This window comes from Plodia interpunctella, chromosome 10 (genome assembly GCF_027563975.2).
Source record: "Plodia interpunctella isolate USDA-ARS_2022_Savannah chromosome 10, ilPloInte3.2, whole genome shotgun sequence".
Classification (NCBI taxonomy): Eukaryota; Metazoa; Arthropoda; class Insecta; order Lepidoptera; family Pyralidae; genus Plodia; species Plodia interpunctella.
The window spans coordinates 1,732,553-1,756,069 of NC_071303.1; the positions used below are offsets into that span (position 1 = coordinate 1,732,553).

The 23,517-nt window shown below is 35.9% G+C and overlaps 1 protein-coding gene across 5 annotated transcripts in view; it reads left to right on the forward strand.

Moving 5' to 3' along the window:
- The window catches only part of LOC128672913 (mitochondrial cardiolipin hydrolase-like), a 125,404-nt gene that overhangs the window by 99,565 nt on the left and 2,322 nt on the right, over positions 1–23,517 (forward strand). For 3 of the 5 annotated variants that reach the window (XM_053750434.2, XM_053750431.2, XM_053750433.2), the window contains 2 exons: positions 269–295; positions 20,600–20,651. The gene's annotated coding sequence lies outside the window, so the exon portion shown is untranslated. The remainder of the gene's footprint in view (positions 1–268; positions 296–20,599; positions 20,652–23,517) is intronic. The other 2 variants (XM_053750432.2, XM_053750435.2) reach the window with 1 other exon arrangement.

The following is a 23,517-nucleotide window of genomic DNA, read 5'->3' on the forward strand; positions in this document are numbered from 1 at the left end:
GATATAATTTTTATAGAGAAATGTAACCAATTTGCATTTTATCAATACCAATTTGTTTGATTTAATCCTGGCTTTTTCGAATTTTTATTAGCAAGTAAGGCATTTTATCAATATTGTTTCCATTTATTATTAGTGGGTGAGGCCGTGTCCTATTTCGTATGAGAAACAAGTAGGATGTCTGAGAAAAACTGAAATTCTTTATCCAAGTAGTGATAATGATATCTGCATTTTAAACTATTCAAAACTTATGATACATATTTTGTTTCAGGTTGAACCGACTACAACTTTTGATCAAGTAAGTTTATTTATTTGTTAAAAATTACATTGTTCATTTATTCATAAAACAATATAACTTCATTTGACACATTCTTGCGAAAATTCAAAACATGATGATTAATTTTTTTTCATCAACACTACATCATCAATAATGCAAACTCATGTGTTTACAGATAAATAATCTTGTGGTGTGTAATATAGGAATAACCTAAATAATAAGTAGATGTTATAAGTTTAATAAAGTGTGAATAAAGAGTCTATCTTATACCATTGTTTAATGCAGTACAGACTGGCAGGGTCGCCATGTAATGATTGGACGTGTGATTGAAATGATGGATCATGACCAACTCTTATATAACCTTATATCTACTTAGGCTCCTCCTACATTACACATCTACTGAGCTGTAACATTACATTGAACGGTTTAAAAGTACATTAAAGCTCAAAATAAATGACATCACATTTTACTACAAAATTTTAATTTTGTATTTCACTGATGGGGAAAATTACCCATGCCGTGGTGTGTCCAAAATGTACATTGTGTCCTTCTATGGCCTCTGTACGTACTTCTATATTACTTTAATTTATCACGTGTGTGTATAGTTTGCAAAATACATGTCTAAAGATATATCTATATGTTTAGTATATTTTATGCTAGTTCTTTTTCATCTCCACATGTTTCCGTAACGGGGCTGTAACGCTGCGAAGCTCAGTGTCAGCGTAAAAAAATAATTTAAGATCCCGTGTGGGATCTCTTTGGGAATGCTATTGTTGCATATCAGGTGGCTAGGCTATGAGTTCCTTAGTTGACTCTTAAGAAGATCCTATTCTAGGGCGCCGTTTTAAAGCTAATAAGGCTATGTGTCTTAATCGCCTCGTACGACTATGGGAGTACAAGTCATTAACAACTTGACATTAAGCGCGGCATTCCATCAACATTTCAGCGTAATAAATACGCTGTCTGTACAATATGATTGCCTTGAGCTCGCTCGCATAAAGATTCTCTTTTATCTTTTTTCGCATCATTTCACGTCATTTGCATCTATAAAAATGTTGTTTTTAGCCGTTTCTGAGAACTGCAGGCTCCGATGGTGCCATTAAATAAAGCGTTATGTGGACGAACCCCATAGCGACGGCTTGATGTCTACTTAAGTTTATTTTAATATGAAAATCGTGTGAAAATCCTGTAAGAGTTGATTCGGTTTTAGGATTTTATACCGCTGAGTAACTAAAACGAAAATAAATTTGATTATTTTGTAGATTGCATTGATGTTGGTATTGTTTATTATTTCCTCGGTTAGCCTTAGCTAGGTTGTCTATAATAAACATGCTGTTGAATACATTATCAAAAATACCAAAATAACTGTAGCATATTATCTAAACTTCATCATTAATATATGATTATCGTTGAATTGGCCAATTTAATAGTAATTTGTCAAAAGTCTTATTAATGGCGACAGAATTCTGCACGTGCACAGAAATCTAAAATTCGCAGCGCCAACTCGCGGATGCCACATTCAGGCAATGGTAAGGAAGACTGATAAGACCCTTCCAATCATTGTGTCAGACCTGGCATTTATCGTAAGAATGGCGATATTACAAACAACATAAGGAGCATTTATACTGAACGAACATAGGACAAGAGCATTATTATCCTTACTTCGTGCGAACAGCGTTTACACTAAACGAACAAAGAGGTAGCATTCTTAGAAATACTCTTCGGAAGCTCTAAGCAACTGTTAGAAATACTCTTCGGAAGCTCTAAAGCTTCCGAAGAGTATTTCTAAGAATGCTACCTTGTTGCCATTTAACGTACAATCTGTACCGGCGTCGCTTTTCCCTTTAGGCCCTTAGAGTATTTTGAGCAATATACCGCTCTGGCCATTTTTGAGACTAACGGCCAAAGCCGAGGTTTGTTCCCACCTTTATGCTGTTTCTGTTTCTGATTTATGGTCCTTGAGATTGTCGCCATATTTCCTCCGGTTAAGCAGTAAATGTCGACGTAGCGAAGCAGCCAACTGCAAGTTGGCTTCGATAAAGCAAGCAAACGAGCGCTTATTTTATATTCCTAAAATCTGACAGAACAACGAAAGAATGAGCATTCGCTCGTTTGGTGTAAACACACCTTTACACTGTCAATCGAGCCGGCGGAAATCTCAGCGTATCGGCCGGCCCCGATATCGCGCGACGATAACCCGGGTTCGTGGTAGCGATAACGCTTGTGAATGGAACTGGCTGGAAAAAAGTGAAATAGTGAAATGCTAGGGAAGCGATAAGGGACCCCAGGCCACAGATTATATATTACTTGCTCAGTTTGTATTGCTTTACGATAAAGATTCGATTTTCGTAATGCGTTTGTTCAAAAGTTCTCTCTCGATGTTCTGAATAATCGTATCATCTATTCTTCTTCTTTTAGTCTCGATGGCAAATCTGAAAACGCTACTACTAAATCTTTTCTTGCCAAAACCAAGCCGCTTCAATGGCATCGATTCCGCTTCAATTTCGAATCAGAAGCTGTCTAGGAATAAAATCAATTATTTCTCGCTCAAAGCTTTTCACTCCACCCACATCGTTAATACTCTAAGCTCCATGTTTTTGCATTTGATCTTTATTTAGAAATACGAGTAGGTTAGGTCAAATTATTTATACCTATTGTAGGCATAAATAATTTGAAAACAGTTATATACCTATTCTAAAAATAATTTGTCCTATTATCCTAGTGGAATCATCCAACCAGCGCGATCCGACTTTTTGCTTAGCCTCGGAATACCGTTACTCCACTTTTTTCCCTCTTTTTTCGTCATTATCCCTTTCCGAACTAGTCAGAAATAAATTAAAAAGTCATCAGAATTAAGGTTTTTGTCCTGCCGATTCGTAATGATGGTGACAGTTGTACTATCGTGACCATCATTTATGTGGTACCTCTCCACATTGGAACACACCTGTGATGAGTTTCGGATATAATCGACAGGAAGAAACAGTTTGATCTACTTAATTGATGTTTTGCTTTTTGTTGCAAACGGATCAAGTTATTAGTATAATATCTCACTGTTAAATAGGATATTCAAGCAATAATATTGTATACCACTTGGTCCTAGTGCAAGGCGTCCTTGATGACGTCAAGGAGGCTAGAAGAGTATCGGTGCAGGTTAGTATTATAGACAGTATAGGCACAATCATGTGACGTGGAGATAAAAATGAGAAAGTAAGGACCCTGGGTTCCGACACTTTTGGCTGCGGAAGGAACTGGTAAAGCGCAGAGAGAGACAGAACTCCAGCTATCTTGCTTTTTATTGCACAAGTGCTAGTGGTGTAGTATAGTGGTTGAGTGGTAAAAACTCCATCCTGTGATTAAAACAATTTCAATTTCAATTATACTCGTGAGTTAACAGACAAACCTGAGTCATGTTTTTTAACATTCAGTAGTTAGAAAGATTCTATTCCATTATCCAAAATGTAAACAACTACGTGTTTGTTTAGTATTCGCTCGCTTAACCTAGGTCTTAGCTAAAAATAGAAGAGGCCAACACGGGTGCCTCACGAAATTTTCCCCAATTGAGCCTATGACGTGTTAGCGTGATTCACCCTTGACTGGGGGTGGGATCTTTTATCAATGAGTAAGAACTGACCTTTAAACGGTTTGAAGCGATTCTGGCGAATCAAAGGATATGAGTAACATTAAAATGTATCACAAAAATAACATCTGTTTTGAATATGTTTGTGATTAATTTATCTGTAGCAAGTTGATCAAGTGGTCTGTATTCCTTTATTACTTGATTAACAGGAAAGGATTATGACTAATGGGGCCTCAAGATATTTAATTTTGGTACACGGGTAGAAAATGACTTGCAACAACATATAGGGCACTTTTTATCCCGAAATTCCCACGGGAGCGAAGCCCCGGGGCGCAGCTAGTGTATTATATATATATGAACCAATCGATTTGGGATCCTGTTACGCGGGATTACAATCACTATTTACGACACTAGGTACATGTTTCTGAACCAATTTAAATTGGAAGTCACTGTCATATAAAAATAAATAAATATATAATGACAAATCAGACAGATTGAGTTAGCCCAATAGTAAGTTCGAAACTTGTGACCCAGGTCAATCTGAAAAATATCATTTTCCACTTTGAGCTGACCGGGGATCGAACTCCGGACCTCCAGTGCAGTCCGGCATGTTGATCATTAGGCCACGGAGGTCGTCAATCAGTCACACACGTCAACATCAGTTCACACCTAGCAGGTCATCCTGCATCAAAATAACTTCAATTAAGTCATAATAATATTTTGTGTCTCTCTCTCATCTGGGCGTTTTCTCGGTTACTTCCTTTGTCGTTGAGCGTCGGAGCCCAGGGTCCGCTTTCCTACATTTTCTCGTCTCCACACGATCGTCGGCATTGTTAGTTTTCAGACCACCATTTTGTGACATTTCATATAAGTACTTATGAAATAAAATTCACTACAGCTACGTATCGTAAACATACTAATATAGTAGATCGCGAGTACATTGATATCGATGCAATTTGATTATTCGATTGTAATCTGACTCATCGCAGTGCAAAGTCCCCGGCATCCGGCGCTGACGTCACACGGCCGATTCTACTCAGGGTTGCCTTCCATCCAGTTCCTGGAATTGAGAACGACATTTCAAAGAAAATATATTGATGTTCTTCGCTGAAGATGATGATGATCGATCTATAAAAAAATTGACGGTTTTTTGACAATCTTCAATCGTTCTCGCCCATAATCGTATATTGTTGCATTTGAGACTGTGACGCCGTGAAACCCGGGTCAGCGTAAAAAACCTTTGGTGTGCCTTAGAAGCCGAACACAGCCAAATGTAAGAGTAAATGGTATCGTGTTTACGTTTTACGACGCTAATCTATATCGGTCTTTAAATAAGGACAAAGTTATAGATAAATATCCTATTCCATCACACCATAACTCATGCTGCGATGAAATAAGTAATGTATGTCTATGTACAAAGAGTCGATATTTCATTGCTTTTACGAGATCACCTAGAAACCCTGACCTTAGACAACCCTTATCCATTTTGCCCACGCAGTACGAATTGCGTCGTTTACCCACTGTCCTAGTTCAACGGCGGATTGCTACATGACGCGATGCGATGGTATGCATCCCTGAGTGTGTATGACTACAAAGATGCCGTCAATAAAACGCGTAACGCGCCGCCGTCCTTGCCGCTTTTGTCGCTCACCTAGGACGCCGGGTCAAATGACAGACGCGAAGGTGACTTTACAACAACATTCGTTCATGCATTTTATTATGTTTGCGTTCTTTGACGCATACGGCTCTGTTATTGTTGGCTGTCATGACACAGGTTCAAAAATGTTAGGGTAGGTGGAACCTCGGAAATTCCCTCGAGCAATAAGTCCAACAAATTAATTGTTTATGGTAAATAAATAAAAAAAGTACAATAAAAATTATAATGGTGTGTTAATGATAATAATTGAGTTTCTTGCGGCATTTCTTCTGGGCAATGGGCGTTCCGAATTGCTATTGCTAGTAGTTTGTACGTGTAGCTTTGAAAAATATTATATATTAGGTAGGTATAATTTTGAGGTGAAATAGTGCCTATAAACTGAACGTCTATTTTACGAAAACCTGTATACGATTTTTAAAATCCTTACACAAATATAATTCTATATTGACTGTTTGTTATATCTAAATATTGACTAAATTGTAGTGTAGCCTAAATTATATATGAGAATTGAATAAACTATATATCAAAATGTTTATTAGTACAATGAAAATTATAACAGTGTGGCCAGTAGAGGACAGGCACTCATATTTATGATTTTAATGTCGCGTAAGCTTCATGTCGTAAACCGCTGAAATTGTCTGTGGTTTGACATTCAAGGGTCTATTACGTACACCACCAATTATTGACCGATCAGTACACTTAACCACTCATCGAATTACTCTCCATTGAGCTCTATGTGGCGGTGATAAAGACGAATTTCCAATGATTGTTTCAATGATATGTTGAAGCTACAAGCTATGCCTGTAGGTGCCGCGTTATTATTGCGTGAAATTATACTCGGCATGACATTTATAGTGGTTAAGTCGAGGAGATAGCTGAACTGCGATGTCGACGTTCCATGTATACACGGTAATATGCTTCGGTAGCATATTAAAACAATTTTAAATATGCTTAAAGTATATTTAAAATTATTTTAATATACTATCTGACCTTCGCTCCTGTAAGTATTTCGAATTGTGACATGTTTATCAGGCTATACTCGCATCTTCTTTCATTCTTCTTCTTCTTTCTTTGCATTAAATCTCATATTAAATTTAAATTTGTCCCAGTTTCCATCGTCCAATGATCTGAAATTTGGAATACACCTTTAGTTCATCAGCAACACCAGATGATATTCTAGGACCGGCTCCCGGCGAAAAAACTTCAATGGTTTAACATCATGGTTCTGAATTCGTAAATTAAAATAGTGTGAATGTTATGCTATGTTAATGGCCAAAAGGACAATTATCTGAAAACTAAAGATGGGGAAACCATGCCCAAATTTTTCGTCTCCACTTCACATTTGGACTCGATCCTGGACTCGACGGTCACCAGCTGAGGAAGTCTGAACACCTATAACTGTCTTGTACTAGAAATCGATATGAGAAATTATGATCCTCTGTCGTATTGTGTATTGTAATGTTTAGAGACATTGAATATAATTATACACCTAACAGGATTTCCAATGAAGATTGTTCGCAGAATTCACTTTATTGCGTTTCAGTTGCGAGTTTATGGTCGGTAGAAAGTATACTTTATCTGTGGTAAATTACGTGTTCCTTATGGTATTTGTATCTGTAGGCGGTGAAAGGTTTCAAAAGTTTGTCCGATTTGTGATCTGCATTGTCGACGTGTATTCAAGCACTTTTGTAAAGTTTTGTATACACAATAAAAACACGTGCTGTGTTAATTGTAATGACAAAGATAATTTATTAGCAAAATGATGTGTGATTTACAATTATGATTAATTGAGAATTCGACAATCTTTTTTTTTTAATGTGGATAAAATTTGGAACGAAATTATTGGAGCGAATTAGTAATCGCAATAATCATAATAAAAAGTCGATAGCAAAAGTGGTTTAGATTAACAACAGTCCATAGAAGTCAATGTGACTTAAATTTCCTAAAATTCCTATGAAATGTCTGTAGTCTTTTAATTCTTAGATTAGATTTGTTCTATCAATTGTTTAGATTAATTATACGAGGTTTTACGACTTTACCACTTTGATATAATTCGATTCGGATATCGATATCGAATACTTCGAAGTATTCGCTCTTTTGTATATATTTCAATACAATGTTTTGGTCATTGAAATAAAATAGATATACATAAAAGCATATTTTATGTATTGTAACGATTTAGCGCGATCTTTTACTGGTTTGATACGGCTAACGTTTCAACAGAGTTACACCCGTCGCCATTTATTCTCAGGACGGTTAAAGTACTTATGTACATAAGTACAAAGTATATAATTAAGAATGAATGAATCTCCGAATGAAAAGAATCTCCGGCTATGCCGATTCCACCTTGTCTCTGGCAAACCCAAGAATTGGCTTGATGTCGTCAAGGATGAATGCGTGCCAATGATCTGATAACTAAGTGTGGCCGTGTAAAGTGGACAGAAACAGTTGGAAAGTGCAAAATGGCTGAGGAAGAAGAGAGCTCAACATAACTAGGTTATGCTAGGTCAGGTTTAAAAGCATTTGAACATGACCTTGTAAATTAGTGCGTGTGGTTCACACACACACAACCTAATCTTCACAACAAGGTTATTTTCTACGCTAACCTCAGGCTTCATGGCATCACAGCTACAAACGAAACCGCGGAGATGAGAGAGAGAGAGAGCGTATTGCGTATGCGTGAGTGTATATTTCGCGTCGCGACAAGGCCGCCAAGCGACATCTGCCGGCGACCGGACGTCGCGCGCCGCCTGCGACGCCAGCGCTGGGTTTACATGGACTACATATCAGTGGGACCGTATTTTGTAGCTTTATGAGAAATTAATATATCATATAAAATTTGACTTGGAAAAGTGCCTATGTTGGTATAAATAGGAAAAAATGCTTTTGACTTTGACTAAAGGAAATAATAGCAAAGTTAAAATTAGCAAATAATAATATATATATTTTTTTATTCTGACAATAGTATATATTCTAGTATGTATTCTTATTCTTATCTAGCTCTTGACCCAGATGTAATAACTGTGATAGATATAGTGCAGCTATGAATTGATTCTGTGTTTATAGTTTGCTCAACAAAGTTACAATCCATAAATAACATATCAATGAATTGTTTGATGTATTTGTTCCAATATGAATGACTAGATTCAGTCATCGCATATAAAATCTGTTTGGTCCATTTTCATAACTAACAACGATTGTAATCGAGTTCGATGATAAAAAGAAAGCGGTTTGGTAAATAAAAATTTATGAGTCAGAAAGTAAAATGTGAACTGTAATATTGTGTAACATTACAGTTTTCCACTAAAATTTTACCATTCATTCATTTCACCTAAAAGTTTATTTACTTATTCATTGTTCAAATCTAAAATCATTCTCTAAAATAATTCTATTATTACAGATAAGCATCCAATCCAATAGAATGTACCTACATACACGCTAAATGACAGAATATTAGGAGTCAAAATGTATTATATTCTCAGCATGACCTAAAAAAAAAAAAACCAAATTATATTAAACTTTCCACAGAAATATATATTAGGACAAACCACACAGATTGAGCTAGCCCCAAGTAAGTTCGAGACTTGTGTCATATACTAACTCAACGATACTATATTTTATGGTAGTGATGTAAGTGTCAAGATACATACTAGGATTATATTTAGATGAGGCACTTTGTCCATTGACTTGTACAAATGGGGGTTTCTGAAGCCAACTTTTTGAGAAACATGAATTTTTGAGTTTTGTCCCAGGTATTATAATCCTTATAAGATGGATTAGATTTTAGAATGGTGATAACTGACCCCAGGTCTCTATTGAAGATGGCCATAATGGATTTGGGAGATTTCACATTGGATACAAATCTAGCCAACACTGATCCCTCTTCACTTTCAGCAGTGAAACTTAGATTGGTGTCATCTAAGAATCTTAATGTCCCGTATTGGCATTTGTATTCACAGCCTTGAACTAAATCCAGAGATCCCCCAAAGTTCACATCTGGTGAGCCTTTAGAGCTTAGTGATGGAGATGCTGCTTCTTTCTTATAATACTGCCCACCAGGCTGAGTCATGGCTAGTAGCCTTTGATCTATCTCCCCCATTAACTTATATACTTGTATACTATATATACTTGTTCCCATTGAGTTCCAGGCCAGGGTGTGATGCTTTATTGACTCAAGGTGATACTCTTGCTGTGTTAGTATCTCTTGAGTTAACACTTTCATATCTGTCGCAGTAGTGGATATCTGTTCAATGGCAACGGTGGTATTTCTAGCTTTGGCTGCAGAATAGGCAGTGATGGCTATTTTTATCATTGATTTCACAACAGTAGGCCCCAAATTACAGCATTGGATTAAGTCATCAATCAAGATAGGGGTATCGTCTGCAGCAATGCCTACCATAATGGTATATTTTTGATGAAGATCTTTTCTGGTATCTCCAATTTCAATGCAAATTCGATCTTATACATCAAGAATCCTCTCGTTTAGTGGATCTGAGAGTTGGATCCAATAGTTCTTTAATTCCCCCATCAGATGGTGAATGTTACCATTTTGTATTTTTTCGTCATTTGATGAGTAATGTGAGACTGGAGGTTGACATGTAAAAATGTCTGAACACATGTCTAACTGTTCTTGTCCAATTTCCAGAGCTAATTTAGGATCAATTGGTTGATTGTGATCCATTTTTGATATAATTAAATTCAAAGTTTTTAGGATTACCGGTTTAGATGATTCAGTTGAGGGGGATTTAGAACTGATAAACAAATCTCGGAGAACTTTGTGAATTCTTGAGATTGAACTTTGCATTATTTTATAACAAATATATAGATAAACATCCAAGACCCGGGCCAATCAGAAAAAGATCATTTTCCATCATGGGATCGAAACCGGGACCTCTCGGCTCAGAGGCAAGCACTTTACCACTGCGCCACCGAGGTCGTCAATTCTAAAGGTTGACAGTTAATGCTTTTAGCATTAAGTCCGCCTAATGTACTTTTACATATTGTTATTTGTTGTGTAAGTATTTATTCAATAGATAATTAACCCTATCCTTACAGCTTTACCCAATTTAATAGGGTATTTAGTTAATTACAATTCAATTATGAAATATAAATCATTGACTGATTTGTTTTTAAATACACGACTCGCAACGTAAAAAATTTAGAAAATAACAATTTACTCTCATTTCTAGTTGACATCTTCGTGAATGAGAGTAACATTATAATAAAATTCCGCACCATATGAACCGAGAGTTACCAATGCCCGTGCGAACCGGGTCACTGAGGGACCTAGGGCCTGACTCATGAATGCAAGACTGGTACTTACCGGGGTGACTGCTCGCGCCGCATGCCTCAGGTAACTGACACGGGTTGCTAGGCGACGCCTGCTAATTGTTTCTTGCTGCACTTTGTGTTTCGATGCAGGCTTGTTGACTATTGGAACTGTTCTCTGATTGGTTTACTATGATCTCGTAAGTGCTGGAATTAAAGGTGTGTTTAGTGGTTATAATTTTTTGGTTAAGAAGTTGAGAAAGGTGCCCAGCATGAGACAAATATATAAGGGAAATTGATCTGTGTTGTGTATATTTTCAATGGTCTTGTATAAGTTTTGGTTGGCATGTTCTTATTATCACCATAATCCCTTTTCTGCCCATTACTGGTCATAGGCCTATCGTCGTTTACGCCTTTTTCTGTGCTAATATAATCCACGTATAGAGATGTATACGCCAAAGATATTTTGGACACAATTATATTTTTGATTAGTGTCTTTTGTGCTTTCTAAATTATATTTCAACCCAACTGAGGATTGCAAATCCTCAGTTGGGTAGAAATTGCAGTCAGGTGTGCATAATCAAAATTACTTTCTTCAAACGAAGCCCGTTCATAAGGAAAATTTGTTTTATTAAACTAACATTTGCACAATTTTTTGCACCAATTCTTAGACAAAGGTGAGGATTCTCAAAATTGCAGCCATTCAGCACAGGCAATATTTCATAAACATTTTGTCTGGCGCGGATGAATAGTTTCTATTATCCGAAGACAATATCTGCGTCTCTCAGTCGGATGGCTCCATTGATCGGGAGTTTTGCATTAGAAAGCGGGAGATTTTCACTGAAGCGCATCTAAACCTTTCCATTTACATCTGTGTCCATAAATCAGAAGTTTACCTTTTCACGTTCCGCCGCAGGTGTCCACGCGGTGTCGTCTCGCCGGGACACCCATTGTCCGACCACTTATTGTACACGCATTCATTCACCTGTGATTTGTCCATCCCTTTATTAGCTCGTCGATACCGACCTCCTCGCGTCCTGTAGACGCCTCATCACAAACGGTCGTATAATCGCGACGCATCTTTTCATCTTCCGCTTAAACTCTATCTTCACCTCCATAAGATTCAAAGTAGCTCGTTTGATTTCATTAGACCGGATGGGAAGCCGAGATGCTGTAATTTGGTCGTACAATACCGTGCAATAATAATCGGACGGTCGTAATTGCGACGACATCCGTTGCACAAGATGTAAGTATACTACATATGTGACGGCCGTGTGAAAGTTCGAAAGGGAGTAGTCTCCAACATCGAGCACTGGTTACCACGCGAGACATGTGTCGCAGATGAGATAAATGCAGAGACTAGGTTTTATAACACAATGAAATTGTCATTGACACACTGAATCTCTGCAAATTAGTGTTTAGTTTTAAAAAACTTATATATAATAAATAAATTTTTGATTGAATTTGGTCATTGCTTTCTTCTGCCTCGAATGCGTGCCTGAATTTTAATCCTACAGGTATGTATGTGTGATGGTACAGTGCGAGCATAGAATGATATCTATGTAAACCATTCCACCAGTCTTATTTAGGTATCTGTAAATTCTAGTTAATTCGTTCGGAAACCATAAAAGCCAAGCTTTTTATGCATTTCGATTGTGTTGACTATAGCGCGTGACGTTATCAACGATGATGCTTCCAACTTTTGTCTCCTGGGTTCATTCTACTTCGTGTCTGCGTTATCAAAACCTGTTTCAAGCATTTCATATATCGGCTTTCATCACTCGATACCCGAGATATCTCCGGAATTTTATTGCTTTTAAATTAACACGCGCATTCTTTGTATGTTTATGTCGAGCTTTATTTATACCATAATAACGGATTAGACCGCCGTTTCACACCTAATAACAAGTCGGGACAAAGCACCAGATGGCTACCGGCTATTATCGTTATTGTCCGGCATTTTTTCCGGAGCGGAAGTCCCATTGTGGCGTATCGTGTGGCCACTGTCAAATTTGATTTGTGGCCGTATTTTGACAATCGACGTTAGATAAACGCAAATCTCTCGTCGGAAAAACATAATGTCCGGTTTCCGCTAAAATTGAATGCGGCTAGAATATAGAGAGTCCAAAGAAATACTTTGTGCAAGTTCAGGTGAATAACATTTTTTGTTGCGTTTTAAACTTCTATTGTAAATGAATGCCGTTTAATCCGATAAGATCCGTTTCCCATGGGACACCCTGCACCCGCCCTCTATAAGATAAAAGGTATACTTTCTTGTATTTATTTAATTTTGTCAATTTGTTGACGGTAAAAAAAGTATTCGGGTTCAGGCGTGGGATCATCGGATCGATTAAAAAAACCGGAAATCCTTTAGTGGCGTTTTGTTATATTTTATAATATGTTCAAAAGTATTTCGCTCCACAACGCAGGTTCGAAAGGGTGGATACTTTTTACTATTAAATTATACATCACGTGTACTTGTAAAATCATCGTATCCATTTCCATTTCTTATGAGTTGGAGCAAAAAATTGAATGTTTCGTGGTGTGTATCGGAAATTCGAAATCATATTGAAAATGTAATGTACATATTTTAGACGCGGTGTAGTAAAAATACATATTTTTTACTATCGGGATGTTTTTGTTACTCACTAGTGTACTTTTTGTACATACTTTTTTTTTACTCGCTCAGGTCAGAGACGGGTCATTGAATCGTATTTATTTATCAAGACATTTCGCCCATAAAAACGGAGACTTGCAAACTCACAGTGCATTATAAGGAAGACTGAATATATGCACGTTGAACGGGTCATTTCACTGTATTTATAAAATCTAGCTAATCTAGCTTTTACCCGCGACTTCGCCCGCGGAAATGTACTTTTTCCCGGAATGAAAAGTAGCTTATGTCTTTTACCGTACACTTAACAACATGTATGAAAATTTCAAAAATACTAGTTTAGCCGATAAAGCCTGAACATGTAATAAATAAATTCACTTTCGCATTTATAGTTTTATCTGGGATTACTAATGCGAAAAATAAAAGACAAGGATTACCAATATTCCAGTTATTTTACTGACAAAAAAAAAACAAATGTTTATAAAACTCACACATCAAAATTAAAACTTAAAAGAACAGATTAAACGATCATTTTTCTCACGGTGAATTTAAGTTTATCATATGAAAATAAATTTATTACATCACTCACAAATAAATCCATAATTTTTGTGTGTTTATTACAAATGTATACTTTCACCTTTCATATTTCTTACTCAGTTACTTTAATGTTTTCTCATAAATAAATAGACAAGAACCACCACATCCCCCGTAAGTCGTTTGTCTGATACTTATTTTGCTGCGTTGGGAATCGAACGTAGTTCAGGTATATTCATTTATATAGGTATATTCTGTACTAGCATTTTAGATTTCTCTTTTGGAATGTGATAATTGCTAACACTGGTGTCAGATTTTATTCAAGCACTTTTAAATGGTGACAATGTACGTCTTGAAAAGGGTAGGAAAGCGGTCCTTGGGTTCCGACGATGGCAGCAGAGACGACCGAGAAACGCTGAAATTAATATCTCTCTCATAAATATATATATATATGTTTCACTGAATGTAATTTCTATGTATCGTTAATTAGCTGTATTCCGGAGCTTCACTCCCTTGAGAATTTCGGGTTAAAAAGTATCCTATGTGTTATTCCAGGTTATATTCTATTCGTGTACTAAATTTCATAACATTGGTCCAGTAGATTTTGCGTGAAAGAGTAACAAACATACATCCTCACAAACTTTCGCATTTATAATATTACTTGGATTTGATTCATATGTACGGATCTTTTGGACAAAGTGGACTAACCCTGCTGTAATATAAAACAAATCACCGTCTATGGACCAATCAAAAAACGATAAAATAAGTAGGCACAGGTACTTAACTCTTGTCTGGTCGAAAGAAGATTCAATCACGACAACGCGGTCTCGCTTCTCAGAAGTTATGTTTTTTTATTTTTATTTTCTCTATAGATTCGGCTATGCTGCCAGTGCGTGATTGTTTTTTTTTTATTAAATCAGGCGGTAAATACGAAGATTTTGTTAAATAAGGTTCATTTTGGTGTGCGCCTTCCGGTTTTCCTCATCTTTACATAGAAAGTAATAATTACGTATTACTTTAGGTCTATAAACTTTATATTATTATTATTTTAATCGAAATTAACGCAATTTGTGTTTTCATTTAATATAAACAAACATGTCGATTTACTAATATACACTAATTAACAAATAACTGCGACTGTACACACATTGTGTACTTTACTATTTTCTGGTAAACATCTTGAATTGTTTCACGTTATCAGGGAAGAATACAGAGAATTAATTAACTGGTAAACGTAATTGAAACCGAAACAGAAAATTGAATATTGTTACCAAGCAGCAGTGGTCCATGTGCATTTGCTGGTCGATGGACAGCGGACAAACTGGTCAGAGATCACACCTCTCAGTCTCAATCACTTCCTTTATTTCAAGTTGTATATCGTCCGATAAATTTATTTCTATACACAAATATGAAAGGTTTCGTGTTGCATCTTCAAAAATACAACGTAATTTCTCCAATAGGATCCTTATAGAAGACATTTTTTTTACTAAAACACCAATTCGACAGTCGAAGTTTTTTATTCCAATGGGGTATACTTACACGCCCCATGACACCAACCATCAACGCTTCTAAAAAGTTACGACAAAAAACAATAACACACTATACATCTCCGCGTAAGTACGTATAATTTTTCCACTACTTCACAAAGAAGTGGCAACCGATAGCGTCCTTCAAAAATATTTCAGTAGATTTCACCGTTAAGTGGGTGTTTTTGTGTACAACAGACGGATTTATTACTTTTCTCACAGACCACCTTAAAGACGACAATTTGATGATGGAGGGGTGCGAAGATGCGAGCCACGTGTTGTCTCTTTTTTTTTTCATTTCTTACGAAGTCTTATGAAATACGTGACCCGTTTTGTCATTCATAAAATTAGGGTATTCTAGGAAAGCTAAGTGCATTTTGAAGTTCTTTTTTCGTGAGTTCCTGAAATGTTTTCATTATGTAGGTAATAGTTTTGGTCAAAATTAGCTCATTTCGTTTTACTCAATTAAGAAAGTGCTTGTTCATTTGCATAAGACATGCAAATGAACAAGCACTTTGAAGTTGCCTTAAAACTTTTTCTTAATAAAAACATTTATTGGTACATACAATATTTCTCCATTTGAGTGACATTTATAATATATATAAATTAAATCGGCTGTTATTTTCACTTCTGAATGTACTCATTAGTATAACTGGTAAGGATTATGTCGAAATTTACAAGATCATGATTTTTTTACTGACGACAATTAAATTTAACAGGTTGACAAAAGTTTATTGTGTCGTTACCGACACTTTCGTAACGGATACATATTTGAAAAAGCTTTCATAATAATTTATTTTTTTTAAAATAAATACATAAATGAACAGTGTTGACTGACACTAAAAATAAAATAATTAAATAAAATTTTCTCCTGTTTCTGTACTTTTTTGTGTTTTGTCGCAATAAAGTTATTTCAAACTAACAAAGTCGTTCTACAAAACCGTTTCGGATGAGTGAGGCTTTGGGATGAATAAAATAAACCAAGGTTTGACGTTATACCTTCATAGTTCGGATCCTGCGTGTTGTATGATAATAATGCATTGTTTGACTGTTCTGTCCACTTTCAACATTTTTGAACGTTTAAAAAAATAAATCTTCGTCAGGAATTCGCATACTAATTTTCCACGTGAAGAAGCTCACCTTCGTATCGTAAAATATGATTTTATCCGTGATGGATACTATGCATTACGCTGGTCAACGGCGTGACGGCAGCCTGTCAGCTACGCCCAGCCGGCAAGGATGACAAAAGGATGATTTTTTAATACTACCAAGCAGCGAGGCATGATGGGAAGTGGTCACCGCAGCCTAGCAACACCAGGAGTGTTATACGCGTTGCCGACTTTGTGGCCACACTGTGGAATACACTGCCTCTCTCACCCTTCAAGCCGGAACACAAAACAAGCACTGTATTTTAATTTGATTTTATTGTTTTACTAAAATTTATTTTTAAAAGGTTGTCCTCCTAGGTTGTAGGTAGAGCCTACCGGAATAGATAGTAATCTATTCCGGTAGGCTCTGTCAACCTTGCATTTTCTTAGTTTTTTTTACGGCTGTGACGCGCCAAACCCCGGCTGTGATGGTGCATATCAATTGATCCAAGAGGAAAATTTATGACCGGCCGTCTGTTTGACGTCAACTTTCTATCGCTTATATCCCCTAATCGCCCAGTACGTACGACCTCAGGAAGGATAAAGAGTGGTACTATATTGTTGCGTGCGGTTCTACCCGCAGCATAAACTAAGGCTAGAGGTAAGGTGTTACGGAACTTACGGAACATAAAAGACGGATTAAGAAATGTTGACGATGAGACTGATAAACATGTCACTGTGTAGTCGCTGCGACCATCGTCATTACCGTTTATATGTCTTCTTTTACTGTGGAAATTGATCCACAGGTTCAGAAATACATGACATGTTTAATATATCCTATTACTTAACAATTACAGCAATTTGAAGCGAAAAAAGTATGAAGAAGAATTATTTATTGAGAATACTGTTGTTCTATTTTCTGAAGCCAACTTTGTGTTACAGAAATATGAAGAAAATTGGGCCATTAGTTATAATTAGAAGAATGTATTTTAAATACGTGTTGGGTGATGAACTATTGGCTCGTCCTTGTCCAAAAAAAAGGTAGACGTTACCGTCCAATTCCCTTTTTGTTCCAAAAAATAAATGTTCGCTCGTGCCAGCCCTATTAGAAGACGGCAACAATGTCAGAGGCGCCGGCGCCTGTTTTATATCATTTTATTGTATGATTGGGGACTTCCACAGCGGCGCTCGATTCATTCAACTCTGTATGTACTTTCACTGGATGGAGACACAATTTTAATGAAGATTTTGAAGAATGACTATGATCTTTGATTGAAAAGGACAAGGATTATTTCTTGTAGCGTAGATGATTTGCAATAAATCATGTCTAACAAAAAGTAATGAATTATGAATAATATTAAACATAAAAAACTTCATATACGAGTATTTTATCGTACATTGAACTCTTTCGTTTTGTAATGTTAGTTCGACAAACTTTAAGGAGTGGCATATTAACAAAAAGATAGTTCTTTTTTGTGTTGCATCTTCTCTTTTGAACTTTAAACTCGCACAAATTTATTTCTTTGTACTCGCATTTCTAGTATTAAGTGCGCCGCTAAAGCTTGATTTACTTTCCTAGTCCTATACTTATTTCATAGCCGCGAGGGTTTCCGTATGCTGACCTCCAAACTTTCAATTCGAAGATGGCACCCCATGATGACGATGATAATGATGGTACTCATTTTGTTTGTGAATTTCCATACACTAACGACTTTCTTGGCAATGTTTATGGATCGGTTTGCTGTTTCATTCCCAACTTCCACATGTGTATTTATGTAAATTGCTACATTTCATAAAAGCGCTGTGGGATAATTATTTCATTATATTACGATGTCGTCGAGATAAAACAAACTAGTTTATCCAATACATCATGCTACCCGATTCATCGCAAATGCGCCGTTATTACAACCACATAGTGGTCCATGTGTGTCAACTGGACATGCAGACTGTACTTTTATGGCCCCTATGAATACACATTAAGCTTAAAGGTCGGTAATTAAATTATGAACACACTTACAGGATAGATTTTAATTTAGCAAGGTAGGGCGTAGCTGTGGTGTTAAGCGTTATTTAGCTAATGGCTTAGTTAATGGCCCTTCTGTTTTTAAGAACTGACCCAGCAAGGTAAATGATGTTTGTTGTTTGATATAAATTGACTCCATAAAAAATATATATATACATATTTTGATAAATAAATTTTAGCTTCTCAAATCTTATAAATTGTTAAAAAAGTATATATATATATAAAAATTGAGAGATAAAATGAAACGAGTGACTATTCAAAGTTTCTTTCGGTTCCTTAGCAGCTGTAGTATGTACCTGCAAACATTAAAAAACCTGGAAAAATTATAACTGTAGACATTATTATACAAAATATATCAGTAAAAGTTTATTTCTGAATAAATTGTTCGATGTACTATAGGCATTTAAGTACGAGGTAATAATATCATGTATAATCAAATTCATATAATGTATAATTCATATCAAATTCGTCATCCGTCTAGCCAAGTCTATCCTAATCTTATTTTCCCGCAAACAAACGTTTCATTTGAACCCGCGCACTCAACAATGGATAGTTAAAGTTACTTAAAGTTAAAACACGAAGCTGACTCGTATCGCGCCGCTCGATATCAAAGTTGCGAATGCACTGACAAACAGAAATTCAAACTGCGACCGACTGTCTCGAAACTTAGTCAAGTTAGTTGTGCTCAGACTAATGACGTTTGCTATATAGCTAACGAAAAATAATCTCCCTTATTTGGGGGTAAAATACTCAGTACCCAAAAGGGTAAAATTGGATACACAACAACAGTAGACAGCGAAATAGACTTCCTTTTCTGGGGATGACTAAAAATGTAATTTTTATGTGTTGATAGACCTTCATGTGTAATTTACCATTTACCATAAACTTTTGTCCTGAATAATTCGTACTTCGTAGAAGGAAGCAGTTGATTCATTAAAATCTGTTAATGAACGTTATGTGAATCTTTTACATCATCCCCGTGAACCAGTGTAACCCGGCCCTTACTGCATCCAGCCAACTTAATGGCGAACATCTCTATAAATAGAACTGCGCCGGCAGACGTTGCGTGTGAATCGACCTTAACGTCGGCCGTATAAATTTGTCATTTATAACGTCTTCTAAAACCATTCGAAATTCAACTCTAATTTTAAGCAATATGGTGTAAAACAGCGCGTTAGTAAACAGTGTATAGGCTGTAAAGTTAAATCGGAAAACGAAACACCGTTTATAGTACTCCTATCGTACTATCGTAGTAGTTTGTGTATGTGTGTGCGGCGGGCGCAGCGGCTGCAGTCAGTGTGGGTGCAGTGTAGTTATATTTTATGAATGGAGTTTATATTTGCAGACTGAGGTCTGGCCGCCATATTGATTTTTTCCCGCCGTTTATATGCACTGACGCGTGTTCGTGGAACCTCTGGTGATTTTTGTTCTAACGTGGATGTTGTTTTGATGAAACTGTTGTTTTGATGAAACTGTTGTTTTTATAAACATTTCTTTTGTACTTAAACATTATCTTTTATAGGTTTGAAATTCATAACCCTTTTTTAGCATTCGCGTGAATTGGTTTCTGATGCGTCATCACATTATTGATGCATTCACAGAATGGGATTTTTATCGACTGACGGCACATGTGTATGTCTGTCTGTTTGTTTAGGCCCATTGTGGATGTTTCCGGCCCTTGGGTCGGCAAAACAATGTTCTACCCGTTCAACATTTTGAACGCTAATTTTTAAATAATAACAGATTTTTGATTTGTTAACATATATTGATACTAAATTGTTAAATTCAAAACTGCCAAACACTCGATGAGACTCGAAAGAAGTTATTATCGTTATAACAGCTATAGCAGGTGTGCTTCCGATGTAGTCACGTTTTTGTATTTTTTTTTTATGATTGAACAAAACACACTTGTTTAAAACTTGAAAATTTAAATATATGTACAAAAGGCGGCCTTATCGCTAGCAATTTCTTCTAGGCGACCTACAAATTTTTATGGCAAAATTAATATAATAAAATAATATTTATTTTTTTGTTTCAGGTGAAACCCCGTGATACCGATGCCACCCAGATCTCAACCACTTGCAGCAATGGTAAGTAACTTGTTGTCTTGCTCTTAACTATATATAAATATAAATTAATTAAGTAGTTAAAACAGGTATTAAACGCGCACGTACCTTTTATACCTCAAGAGGCGCTGGGAGTCCACGGATCTTTCGTCACACGTCTGGGGTATAAAATGTACATGCACCTTTTAATACCTGTCTGTTTTATGTAACCAATAAAGAAACGCGTATGTCTACAATTAGTTCTATGGGAATTTTTATGACATCGGATATATTTTAGTGTTATGAAAGCGTGAGTCGTAATTTTCGTTGAATGTACGCTGTTTAAAACTTTCTTGAGAGAAAACTCGACTAAATGCATTTTTGCCAGTTTATTCTATACTAGTCTCTGCTTCGCTCGAGTAAAACCATAATAAAAAAGTTGCCTATGTTTTTTCCGAAGTTTAGATAGACAATACATTTGTTTGTTCAACTGTTACACACATACATAATACAATAATAGTTACCAATAACATAAAACTCACTTAAACTAACTTACTATATCTGTTTAGGTTTCGTCTGTGTCTCTGTGCCAAATATCGTCAGAATCGACCCGTTTTTGAGTTTATTCGTTACAAACAAGAAAACAAAAAATCATATCTTTTCTCTTTATAATATTAGTATGGATAATATAAGTCCTTCCAAAAGGAGTATTACTAGTATTACTATTTTTATCGTCACATTTCCCACAAATTAACAAAATCACTATTTTAAAATCATCATATCATTTTACATTTTATCTTCTATCATTATCATTTTCAATATCGTTAGAAAATGACAATGCGATCATCAATAAAGTATTCCTTGAGGAATCGTGATTCGAATAAATTTAATCATCGTAAATCCATATAGTTACATCAAACTGATAAATAAAATTAATACATTTTATTACGTCTATAAACAAATCCTTATTGCATTTAAACGTGTTATCTATATACAATCTCGATTGTGTCGGTATCTGGTGCCAGTCCTCAAGCATATCGATGGGATAATTTATTTATCAGATAAGTTCCTGATAATTGAGGCCACACGGTAGTGAATGCAATTTGGACTTGAGGCGTCTATCTTATCTTTGTTCTAGACTAACAATTTTTATTTCTTAGTTGTAGTTCCTATTTATTTTTTAATCCCCAATGACAGAAGTAGGGGAGTTATAAATTTAACGTGTCTGTGTATCTGTATGTCTGTCCGTGGTGTCGTAGCCGCCAGACGGCCGAAACGATTTTGATCCAATTTTTTGAACGGTTTTGGTTTTGTACAAATATAGTTGCCTCAAAAAATCAACTGTAATCATCTTCGTTCTAATGCATGATTTAGATTTAGAGAAGTTATGTCGAGATTTTTCGCCAGTTAAAATATTAAAATCCCTTATAGCAACTTCGATGTATTCTTTTCGCAAACGTATTTAATACGCGTATAAAACTCAAGTGTACTTGCGACATGAGCAGTCCCATACAAAGAGTACAAGCAATTTGCTCAGGTGCGCCGGCGCCGGCCACGCCACAATGAAATTCACAAGGAATATATGTCACTGGGTCATTTTCCGAAGAAACATCCATAGAGTTGGTAATTTTATTAATATAGATAGCGCACTGTGACGTGTGTATGTGGATGATGTGTGAGTTCTGACAGCTAAGGATGTCAAAGACCGTGTGAAATGGAGAAGAAAAAATAGGATAGCTCTTTCTGGACTCCGATATTTTGTAGCTGCGTATGAAACCGGGAATATGTTCAGTTAATACGAAAGAGAGAAAGACAGCGACTGTGGTTTCCGTCTCTCAAGCGTGCTCGTTCCCATCGCATACCCAACCATGAAACGTGGGTGCCTAAGATCAACGATACTACTTTGTCATTCTATTCGATCTGATCTCAGTCATTTTCACCAGCAATGTTCTTTTAACAATAAAAGAGAGGCTATAAATATATACCCCGTAAACCGTAAACGATGGCATATCGTTAATATTTCACGTTGATAGATCAATCCATCACATAATCGGAACTAATCGATTTATACAATTGGCGTACAATAGTAACAATCAGAATATTCCAATTAATTAGCGCTAGAATATCATATCAAGACTGTGGTACGATTTTATTGCACTCTTTCGTGTGAAATGATTGCATGTTTTTTTTTTTCATACTCTTAGTTCCAATTGTTATGTACAATGATTTGATGTTTTATGACTTGGTTTTTGGCAAAAGACTCCCGCTTTGTTCCCAGACGGTACTATCAGATTTCTCTTTTATCTTTCTAATTGTATCGAAGTCTGTGGTTCATTCGGTTGCACAATGACGTCAACAGCACCTCATTATTGATATTCATTACCCCTTACAGCTATACCTATTGTTCTTAGAACACTTGGATGTTGTAATTATTCGTATCTTTTTTATCATTTATGTACAAAAAATAGAACAACTAGATAAATGTTGATTCAACACGCTAAGCTCTTTCTTCAATTTATTTGGTATCGTTTACTTCTCAACTCTATAATTATTTAGTTTTACGAAAAAAAAATGTAAACCGTTCCGGTACTTTTTTACTTGATTCCATTTTAATGTAATCTGCCATATTTTAGTTGCATTTGTTAGTAGCAATCGTCATTGATACTTAATTTATTTAATTTTTTTAAAAGTACCTATTCAAGATCGAATTTAAAATGTATACTATGTTGCCAGTAATATAATTGTTAATGATAATGTATGATGGCCGTTGAATAAAAAAGTCGAGTACATTGACCAAACTACACGTAGTCGATTTAAATATTCTTTACATTCAAAGCGAGCTCATTGCTCATACCAGACAGGAAGCTTTGTGATATTATATCCAGTTCCTGCCTGCCCTTAGAATTAATTT